Here is a 12,093-nt window from a genome sequence, read left to right on the forward strand (position 1 = left end):
AGTCAAGCTAACTTCCCCAAGCAATCCAACTCAAATTGCAATACTTGTAACCCATCGGTAAGAAGAAATTTGCACATAATCATCATAAGAATCACACAACCTCAGAACATGCCGCATGAGATAACCCACCTACTTAGCCTTAAACTGGCATCTCTCTATGCCCTTTCATGGCCACAACCACTATATGATCACTAAATCATCCCGAGTCTAAACTCGTCAACAAAACATGAGAATCTACTTCATCTGACAAATGAACAACATAAAAGATCCCTAACACGCTCATAACTCGAGGATATACAACACATCAAGACAGAAATCAAGCACTCAATAGTCTTTTTCACATCCCAAGAAAACTCTTCTCGTCAGATTCAATCCATTTGAACAAATCCCGCAGTCATATCATACTCATCATATAGCCATCCAACCACTCACCGAGCCATAAATCTCACTTTTGGGGACACTAAGGACATATAAGTCTAAAAGCATATGCTTACACAATTGAAACTACCAAGCCCAAGCTGTGGTCCAAACCTAACCTTAAGTCCTCCAGACTGGCCCATCACTAAATCACAAAAAACATATCTCGTACCTCATCCATGGAATCACAAGTCATCGATGCACAACAGATGTCGAGCGCTCACATAACATACGATTAAGTGGAAGGAATTCAAAAAGATACACTTCAAGCTGAATCAAAGCTGCATGATAAGGAAAGAAAGATAAGAAGTTTATCCTAGACTCCTTGTAGCCTCTCGATGATAGGTATGAACGTCATCATACTGATTTGCAAGACTCTACTAGACACTTGGTCATGATTCGTAGAACCTATGAACCTAGAGCTCTAATACCAACTTATCATGACCCAAAATTCACTAGTCGTGATGCCACCTAACATAACCCGCTAGGTAAGCCAAACAACAAATTCACAATTTCCAAACAAGATAAATATGAAATCAATAAATGAAATATTTGCACTTCTATACTATATCACAAAGATTGGTAGTATGAATCATGAGCTTCTAAGACTTAAATTTTACAAAGTTGGCATGAAATAAATACATCATATGTTCGAAATATACATAAACAGATTATCAAAACTAAAGCTACCAAGGACAAGTGGAAGCTATATCGGGAGAGCAGGTACATCTTCAATGTCGGCTTTTGCCATGTACAGCAACATCAGCTCAAATATCTGCATGCAAGGTGTAGAAGTGTAGTATGAGTACAACCGACCCCATGTACTCAATAAGTAACAAATCTAACCTCAGGATAAAAGTAGTGACAGTCAGAGTCCAACACCAATATCTAATAACAATTTATAATAATATAACGGGATAGTAAAGGTAAATAACTCAAGAGATATATATTCAGTTCGTTCACAATTACAGAAAAGTAAGCATGCTTTTCAAGTAAAATAATCAATTCCAAATCTCACCACTAAAAAACAACTAAACATGAGTTTATCAAAGAACTATATTCCCAATTCACAAAACCAGATAAGAATTTCCGTTTATCAATTAGCACGAGAAAAGTACATTTATATGCCTACATGTCAATATACATGTCAAATTATCAATTATCATATACCGCTTAGCATGAAGAATATACATCTTTATGCCTACATGTCAAATCATAAATGTCACATTACGGTCTAGCATGAGGAAAATGCATCTCTATGCCTACATACTAAGTATGCATGTCAAATGAATGATTTCATGGTTATATCTTCAGGTACTCTCTCTCAACATACTCAGGTTATCATATCTCAGTCATTATTATTATTATTATTATTATTATTATTATTATTATTATTATTATTATTATTATCATCATCATCATCATCATCATCATCATCATTATCATCATCATCAAAATAATAGAAATAGTCTCATTAGGTCTCACCCAAATAATCACATAGCCTAAACATGACTTCTAAAATGAATCATAGCTTAGATAATCAAACAAGTAGGGAGAACACAGATAGGAAGATATAACAACAAACAAGTCTGATAATAGTCTAAAAGTCAACTCAGATCATGATTATCCCGGTGCACACCCACACGCCCGTCACCTAGCTTGTGCGTTACCCCAACACTTCACAAATAACAAAGTTCCAGGGATAATTACATTCAAATTTAAGTTTAGAAATGTTACTTACCTCGAACAATCCAAATCAAATATCGAACAAGCCAAACAATACTCTAGAAACGTCATCCCGCATAAATCAACCTCTTAACAGCTCAAAACTAACCAAAAGAACCTCAAAAATATCAAATAATGCCATAGAAAACAAACCCAAATGAAAAAGGTCGAATCTTTAATCATATACTCAAAGTCAACCATTCGAATACGAGTCCAACTCTACCAATTTCATGCAATTCCAACTCCGAATCGATGTTCAAAACTCAATTATTCACTTTTAAAATTTTTTTTTTAAAACCCCCCCAAATCTCCAATAAAAATATGAATTAATTCACAAATGAACTACTGTAATAAAGATGACACCCAAGCCCTAGCGGAGAAGAGAGAAGTTATGGCGATAACTTAGGCAATCAAAAGGTGATTTCACTGGGCGAGCTCCGATGGCCACTATGGCCGGCGGCCAGCCATCTTTAGCAGCTAGTCTACCCTCTCCCACTCTCACCCAATCATCAAGAATTACAAATAACAATACCCAGGCCTTATATTATAGCAAAATCTTGAAACCAGTCACTTTAAACAATTCCACGCAACAGTACTCTAATGAGAAACCTATAGTTGAACCAATTCCGTTCAAACATGCAGCATTTCTGCATGGGCAGCCTTTCGTCAAGTTCACAAAATCAAAAGTTAATCGTATGAATGCCATTGAAGGTTTACAATATGCAGTCTTGGGTAAATTCTCATACGGATGGCCTGGATTACAAGAGTTACGTCGCATTATCCCAGTTCAATGTGGTATCAAAGGTGAATGTAGCATTGGGTATTTCAGAGATAGGTTGGTCTTAATTCGATTATCATTATGGGAATATGTTATTACTCTTACGTCAAAAAGTGCATTTTATGTTAAAAATAAGGATGGTTATGAATACCAAATGAGGTCGCTTATTTATGATGTTAAATTCAAAGCAGGAGAGGAAACACCAATGGCCATGGCTTAGATTTCGTTTCCAGGCTTGTTACCTACTTGTTTTTGTAAAAGATTGCCTATTCTCTTTAGCCTCAACTATTGGAAAGCCTATGCATATTGATATGACTACAATAAATAAGACTCGACCTAGTTGTGCACGTGTTAAGGTTCTTGTTGATATGCTAGCAGATTTGCCAAAAAAGATTCGAATGGACATTGAGAATGGTGATATAAGGACTGAATGGGTCAAGATTCAATATGATTTCTTGCCTAAATATTGCAAAGAATGCAAAATACAAGGACATGATAATTTCGAATGCTAGAGGATTCATCCTGAATTAATGGTGGATAACAAGATGAACAAACAAGCTGATGGAGGCAGTGTAGTGGAGAAGGGGAAGGAGAAGGGCCCTTTGATTATTCTAACTAGTGGTAAGGTTGTTGGGAATATATCTGAATAGTGGAAAGAAGCGAGAGATAACAGGGTGAAGAATGATAGAAAGCAGACTGAAAACCAATCTGCTAATGCCCAGCTTACTGTAGTAGTTGGAAAGGAACTGGTGGTTGTTGAGCAGTCTAATGCTCATTTGACTACTGCCGACAAATTTGCTTTGCTGGAGGTAGAGAATGGTGATAATGAGGCAGGGAATTGAGAAGTGTAAAAGGTTCAAGTGGAAAAGACAGGTAGTGTCCAGAAGATACCATCTCTTATTGCAAACAGGAGAAATTCTCCAAAGCCAGCAAATAAAAGTCTCAATCCTAAGGCTCCATTGTTTAATCCTAGTGGGAATGGGAGTAATGACGCAGTACACAAGGAGTCGATAGCTCAATGGGTTAATAGGACCTTTGTCCAGGGAACAAATATGAATGTGGTTACCATAAATCAGTTCTGCTAGGAGGTTCCATCACAATCCAGAGATACGGTTGCAACATGTGAAGTTGAGAAAGAGCTTGACATGAATAATCTTGGAGGTAGACTATAGTGTGACCAAGTAGAAGAAGACTCTGAAGAAGGGGAAATTCGTATTGACGATAACGATAATGCATCTACAGATGATCAAGGTTTGGAAGAGGAGGAACAAAGTGTGAATGGGAATGATGATGAGAACAATGGGAATGCTAACAATGAAGAAGAAGGTATACATACACAACATATAGAGACAGTGGAAAAAACTCAACCATGTGTCTTGAGTAAGGACAGGGTGATCTCTAATGAAGAGCATCAACAGGGTGATACTGGAATTCTTAACTCTACCAATGTTAAGGGTAACCTTGATGAATCTAGACTAAGAGAAATTGATAAGAGAGATGCTGGGATATAGGAAACTAGGAAAATTCTTGTGCCTCCATATGTAGCTGAAATACAAATTTCTAATCTAAGGAGTAAGGAGTAGTCAGTGCTTAACAATGAGGAATCAGGGCTAAGAGATACAATTTCTGAAGGAAAACAGAATAGTGCTGGACAGGTGATTAAAGTCATTGCAACTACTGGTGATGGTCAGAAAGGTTCTAGGCAGGTGATGATCCCTAAACCTATAAATAAATAGTTGGTTGCTAACGAAATCAATGTTGAAGATAATGAAAATTTGGGAGTTGTGGGAAGAGATATGGATGAGGAATCTACTACTCAAAATTTTCAGAATGTGGCTAGGCAAGGTGACTTATTTCCTAGGCATAGTGAACGAGGAAAATCAGTAGAAAAAGGGAGAAAGAAACAACACAAAGATGTTGCCAATGTCTAACCTGCAGAGGTTCAAACAAGAAGAAGCATCTCTAAATCCAATAATCTGTGATTAATGCAATTATTTGGAATATGAGATCGGTAAATACTAATAGAGCTTTTGAGAGGCTCATTAAAATGCATAGACAACATCACTTCAAATTTATTGGCTTGATGGAACCAATGCAACAATCTATAAAATTAGAGAGGTACGGGAGAAGGAATGGTTTTGCACAAGCCTTTGTTAATGTATCGAACAAAATCTGGATATTTGTGGATGAAGTTTATGAAGTAACAGTCATCTTTGACTTGGTGCAGCAGCTAACATTAAGATTATTTGATACAGAAAGCAACAAACAGTTCATTCTCACATTAGTTTATGCTAAATGCGATCCGATTGAGAGAATAGAATTGTGGGATACATTGTATACTTTGGCTAGTAACATGTCGTCTCCATGGCTCGTGGGAGGGGGCTTTAATATTATTTGGGACGAGGAAGAGAAGTTTGGAGGTCTACCAATTTCTTTAAATGAAATAGATGATTTTAGGCATTGTATGAATACTTGTAATTTATTTGATATGGGATTCAAAGGCAGTATATATACATGGTGAAATGGTCAAGCAGATGAGGAGTGCATTTTGAAAAGATTGGATCGTTGCTTTGCAAACCTTGAGTTTCAACAACTAATGGCAGGTATGGAGGTGACTCATATTTCCAAGATTGGATCTGATCATAGCCCTTTGTTATTGTTATGTAATCTGGACTCCACTCCAATTAAGAAGTCATTCAGATTTGCAACGTAGTGATAGAGAATTGGAAGGCAGATTCTCATGCAATCCCATTCATTCTATTCAATTACAAATTAAAGAAGCTGAAGAAGGCTCTTTCAATTTGGAGTAAGGCAACGTACGGGGACATTTTCCAAGAAATTACAAGCTTTGAAGAAGTAGTATTGGCTCATGAGGTTCATTTTGAGTTAAATCCTACTGTCCAGAATCAAGAAAGACTATAGAAAGTGCAGGCAGAGTTGTTTAATTCTTAGCGCTAGAGGAGCAATTTTGGAAATAGAAAGCTGGGTTACAATGGTTCAAAGACGGCGACAGAAATACAAAATATTTCCATGCGTAGGTGAATGGTAGAAGAAGGAGATTACAACTTAAGAGAATACAAAATAGTGAGAGGGATTGGCTTGAATATGACACTGCTAAGGCAAAAGAAGCATGCAGATTTATTAATGATCAATTTCAAGCAGATCAAGTCCCAAACACATTTGGAATACTGGAGCATGTTCCTGCATTGATAGAGGAGAGGCAAAACATAGAGTTAATCAAGCAGCCTACAACAGATGAGGTTAAACACACAGTTATTGGTTTAAATGCAGAGAGTGCAGGAGGTCCAGATGGATTTAATGGATCTTTCTTTCAAGCATGCTGGGAGATCATTGGAGAGGATGTATTTGAAATGGTGAAATCTTTCTTTAATGGTCAGGAATTACCTAGATTTATCACTCACACGAATCTAGTATTACTACCAAAAAAGAAAGAGGTAAATACATTTGGTGATATGAGACCCATTAGCTTAAGAAACTTTATCAATAAGGTGTTCTCACGTGTCATACATGAAAGGTTAGTGGACCTTTTGCCGAAATTGATTTTTGACGAGCAAGCTAGATTTGTACAATGCAGAACTATTATAGAAAATGTATTATTGACTAAGGAGATAATTATAGATATTCGTTTGAGAACAAAAGAAGGTCCTAATGTGTTAATAAAGCTCGATATGACTAAAGCATATGATAGGCTTTCATGGCTATTCTTGACCAAAGTTCTGAGAAAGATGGGGTTTTGCGAGAGATTCATAGGCCTGGTATTTGGAATTTCTCGAATAACTGGTACTTAGTACTTCTCAATGGCCAGCCTTATGGTTTCTTTAAATCTTTGCGAGGGGTGAAGCAAGGAGATCATTTATCTTCTACTCTCTTTATTCTGGCAACAGAAGCTTTATCGAGGGGATTGAATGCACTGCATATGAATTTATATTTTTGTGGATATGGAATGTATAAATGGAGTCCAAAGATTAATCACTTGGCGTATGCCGATGATACAATAATCTTCTCCTTATCGGATGCTATATCTTTGCAGCTTATTATGGAAGTGTTGAGTGCATACATGGCTGCCTCTGGCCAGTTGATAAATAAAGCGAAATCAGCCATCTATATGCACCACTTTACTAGTTTGGAGGTGATTAATAAGGTGGAAAGAATCATTAGGATCAACAGACAAAATTTTTCGTTTACATATTTAGGTTGCCTCATATTTTACACAAGAAGGAGAATGGATTATTATCAAAGATTAATCAATAAAGTACTAGTGTTGTGTCATGATAGGATATCGCATATTTTTAGAGAAGGAAACAAATTGGCTGATCGTCTTGCAAATTATGTACTAGATACCGGTTCCAGTGTGTCTTATCTGTTTGCACAATTGGATCCTACAGGAAGGAAGATAGTTAACGACAATAAATTGCAATGCCCACACTTGAGAATCAGAGTTGCAAGGAGTTAGGAGGGGAGGAGGAAATGCGTATATGGGATGGAGATGGCAGTGCATATAACCATCATATTCAAATCGGTTGGAAGGAAAGCATGAAGGACTATTTTATCACTAACATTATTTTCTTTTTTGCAGGGGAAGCTACTGTGAACATGCCTTATCTAAGGACTCAACTTCAATGGGCGGTATTAGCACCTTGTGCTCATTTCCTCGGAGAAGAGCCATTGATAAACACAAGCATGGAAAATAAAACCAGTTTCATGGATGCAACTCCACCGAGAAAATTACTAGGATACATAGATGGTTCAGTGATCGCAATTGTGACCCAGTTATTCTGTTATGAAGGTCATTTGATGTTCAGAATCTGGCGAGACTATTTGGGCATAATGGATGCAATGTGGAGCATAATACTAAGGCAATACCAAAGTACAATACTTCAGGAGGTAGTACATATAAAGGTCTCAACAAGAATCACACGAAAGTCATGAAATTTGCTGCACAACCAGGGTACTCGTACAATGGATAATGCTGTTGATGATCAGGTTTTGGAGAGAAAAGATAGCCACAAGGGATGTGGAAGGTGATGTAAATGAGTCTGAGGCAGTAGCTATTTTGGACACAGCTATGCATATCAAGAATGGGTGGATGAGAGGAAGCTATAGGCAATACTATGCTCAAATCCTATGGGAAGAGAGTATATTATACTGTTTTTTAACTAACCTCTTGTTCTTTTTTGCTGGACATGTTACTGTGGCCATGCCCTACTCTTTTATTAGCCTTCAATGTGTGGTATTAGCACCCAGTGCTCATTCCATTAAAGGTGAGGCAAGGATAGGCATAAGCATGGAGATGGAGGCATGTTTTCAAAATGAAATTCTGCAAATGGACAGTGCCTAATTGGCTGTCAACTACAAGAATCTATATATCTATATAATTGAGGGAATAGTATAGCTGATGTAGCACCTTCCACAGAAGAGGATTGATATTTTTCTTTTTCCCTGTTTATTTACGTTTTCCCCTATTTTTTCCTATTTATGTTCTTTTATGAGAAAAGAAAAAACTCAAACGTCGCGTTCTTATCTTCAATCCTTTTTGTAACTGAAATTGCTTGCAACGCCTTTGCTATTCAACTCTCTCGCTCCTGTTGCAGATGCCTTTTGCCCTTCTATACAACGCCCTTTCAGAGCCTTCTCCTCTATTCTAAATTACCACGAATAGTTGATTTTTTTTAATTAGTTGAAGATTTCAGCCTCATAGGGCGAATCATTTGCGGCAAGATAATGGAAGATTTGGTTATCAAAATTCAAAGGCAGATTAGGGTGATTTCAGATTGAATACATTCCTACGACGTACGATAACAGGTAAATGTTTACCATCCTTCTGTTCTTCACTTCTTGTGTTTATTTTGAGTTTCAATTTCCTATTTTATCTTCGGATCTTTAATAGAAATTAGTCAATGTATGTAAAACATCAACAACTTACTTCAATTAGGTTCGGAAAGATGGTGCGGTGGAAGATCCAATCTTACTTCTGATGTCTATATGCCCAGGTAAGTATAAAATTATAAATTATGGATGCCAATTATAGAGTTTGATCTATTTCCTGTAAGGTGTTTTAAGTTGATTTTGATAGTAGTAGTAGTAGGGACATATCTGGGACTAAGGAGGAGCAAAGTCAATGAGTTTCCCACAAGTGGGGTCTAGGAGGACTAAAGAGGAGGAAATGAGAAATTTGTTTGATTGATGCAGTAAAGTGCTTCGGCATTGGGCTTTACTTTTCTTTTTGTGCAATTCTTTTTTCTACCTTTAACTAGAAGCTCCAGTTCATTTCGGTAGTTTGTATCTTATTAATGTGCATTCATTTTAGGCTTTGCTTGGAACTATGAATATGAAATTTGCACACGGTGGTGTAGTCTTAATCTTGACTCCCTGTGCTGTGAGTAGAAGAAATTATTTACATAAAATTTTATAAATTGGTGAGAGAAGAAGAGAATGATATTTAAGAAAATTATATAAGGCATGAGAAAGGCTAAGAGGATAATATTCAAGAAAGCTATAGAAGGCATGAGAAAGGCTTTCACTTTGACGCGCAAATAAATAATGAGTTTATATGGGAAAAGAAAGGTATCACGGGTTCTTTATGTTTATCAAGCTTCAAATGCTAGATCTTTAATAACCATAAATACACATCTTGATCTTTATACTGCTTTCATATTATTGATGCAGCATTATCAAAGATAAAGCTATATTCCGTATACGCATAAATATCTTTTGCCCAAGAGCATACTGAAAAAAGAAAACGTGATTAACAAATTCAAATTTTCTTTCTATTACTTTACAAGTTCTCAGTATAATGAGTGGTCCATGAGTTTTAACCGTCTTTGGACTTTAGTGGAGTAATGTTATATTTTTTTTGTCTCTTTTTTGTGTAGAACAGTTGAACAAAAGCTTTTACAGAAAACAGAACATAAGTTATTGGCTTCTCTTCTTTCGCACATGTCTTTTCATTAAATCAATAGTGTTAAAGTGATTTTGTTGGCTTTTGTTATGTATCCTTATGCCGGCTATATGATCGATGTGTTCTCAATTTATATAATACTCCTTAAATGATATGACTATTAATGACTTAAAATATTGATATCTTACTTTACTTTTATGTTCTAAACCATTGATGCTTGATTATAGATCATCATATCATTGCAACAACTTGTCTTGCTCTTGCTCCCTTTTGTTATGATGCTTGATTATAGATATTGGAGATATGATTGCTTGTGACAATAAAAATATAAGTTTTCTTTGTTCAATGCTTATTGTTTGTATCCTTTACTTAATTGTTATATTTAACTTTTCTTCTGTATACCCCTATGTAATTAGAGATTATTGTGAACCTGATTACTCTTTGCTAGAAGCCAAAGCAAGTCAATATATTTTTAATGCTTCTTGACTTATTTTCAAATATAACGAGCATGACTATTAGCTCAGGACAAGTACTTAATACTATTGATGAAGAGATATAAAGGCAAGTAGAGCAAATGGAAAAAAGAGAAGATTGATTAATATAAAAAAGAAATTATTTGATTGCATTTCAAGTAAGATAAACCTTACATGTTGAAATATATTCATGTTTTGGATAATACACATTCCTCCATGGACTGCTTTTAGGTCTGCATCATATCATGTTCATAAATTTAACACTGGTAGTGCTAAATGCTATTCATGTTCATAATATCAGATGTTTCACTTCTTGCTAAAATAATTACATTTGCACTATTGCATCTGAATTTGGGTTTTAACGTATTTTAAGTGTGCATTTTGATCTATTCTATGACATAGTACCTTTTGATAGATGAAGTAAGTTGTGAGGAGTTAGGAGCACAGGGATATGAATTGAATACCATCTACCCATCTGATGCGCCGATGATTCTATACTTCTACAAAAGTTGGCTTGGGACCTGAAATACATGAACCTTTCAGATTTCTTGAAGAAACATATTTGCTATTCTAGGAGCATTAATCTGTACATTTTCAGTTAATCTGTACTTTGATACAGTAAATTATGATACTTATTAGATAAAAATTATGGGTTTATATCTTATAGTTTTCAATAATAGGGTGAGTTGCATTACCTGTTAGATGCCACTGCTTCATTAGGGGTTGTAAGATTGAAATATGAAGCCTGACCTACTGGATTACTTACAGCTTAAGTGCTCTTGAATTGAGATCACAGGTTGCTTTGTCATTTTGGGAATACATTGCCAAATACTGTTCTCTGATTCCTAAACTATTCATTTGTATTGCAGAAGAATCTAAAATGTCTTAGGAATATATGAAACATCTACATACAATATGTACATATTCTTTAACTGTTATTTGTTGTTTTAATATTCCTTATATGTTTCGTTGTCCTTAAGTTGATTGTGATAGTATATTATGCTTCTTTTTGCATTGTGTCAAAGTTCATTGACTGTCACAACAAAAAAAAAAAAAATAGCATCTATATATACGACTTGTATTTTTTACGGTAATTGAGATCATCAGGACCAAAAGAAAGGTGAACAAAAAGACAATGGAAAAGGAACAAGAGGAGGAAGAGAAAGAACTAATACAGTTTATATGCATCAAGATATGAATAAGTAAATATTCATCATTTAACTTATATGTGCATTTGGCAAAAGAAAATATTTGCATATCTCCCAAGTCACGGGGAGTAAAGTGACGAACTCAAAAATAATAAGAATAATGTTAAAATAAACGCAACAACTGTTATTTAGCTATGTCATATTACAAGATAATTTTGAGATAATTTGAGAAACTAGAATATTATATTATAAAAGGTGTGACTTGAGTAGCTTGACATTCAAAAAAACACAAAACATGAAAATAAAAAGAATCGGGTCCAAGAGATAACTATTCCTTGAATCTTTCTTAAATACATAGAACGTGAATAAGCTTCATTAGTAATAGATAAATAACTAAAAGTTATATAGAAGTATACGTTCTAATCGAACTAAATTTATGAATTAACCCAAATATATGTTAATTATTTATAATTTCCTCCTAACATTATAAGCATGCTTTTCTTTTTATAAATTTAAATATATCATTTTATGATCGCGCGAAGCGCGAGCAAATTTACAATATCCAATCTACCAAAGTGATGGGTATTTACGTTCTATCAGTAGGTATGGCAACCATAACATTGACTTGGAAAT

General features: G+C 35.3%; 1 long non-coding RNA gene across 1 annotated transcript; it reads left to right on the top strand.

Moving 5' to 3' along the window:
• Positions 1 to 2,523: 2,523 nt before the first annotated feature.
• LOC104117500 (uncharacterized) lies at positions 2,524 to 11,754 on the top strand. Its single transcript, XR_691072.4, has 2 exons — positions 2,524 to 8,743; positions 8,874 to 11,754. It is a non-coding gene; the product is annotated as an uncharacterized lncRNA (long non-coding RNA).
• Positions 11,755 to 12,093: the final 339 nt, after the last annotated feature.

Source organism: Nicotiana tomentosiformis, chromosome 10 (assembly GCF_000390325.3).
Source record: "Nicotiana tomentosiformis chromosome 10, ASM39032v3, whole genome shotgun sequence".
Classification (NCBI taxonomy): domain Eukaryota; kingdom Viridiplantae; phylum Streptophyta; class Magnoliopsida; order Solanales; family Solanaceae; genus Nicotiana; species Nicotiana tomentosiformis.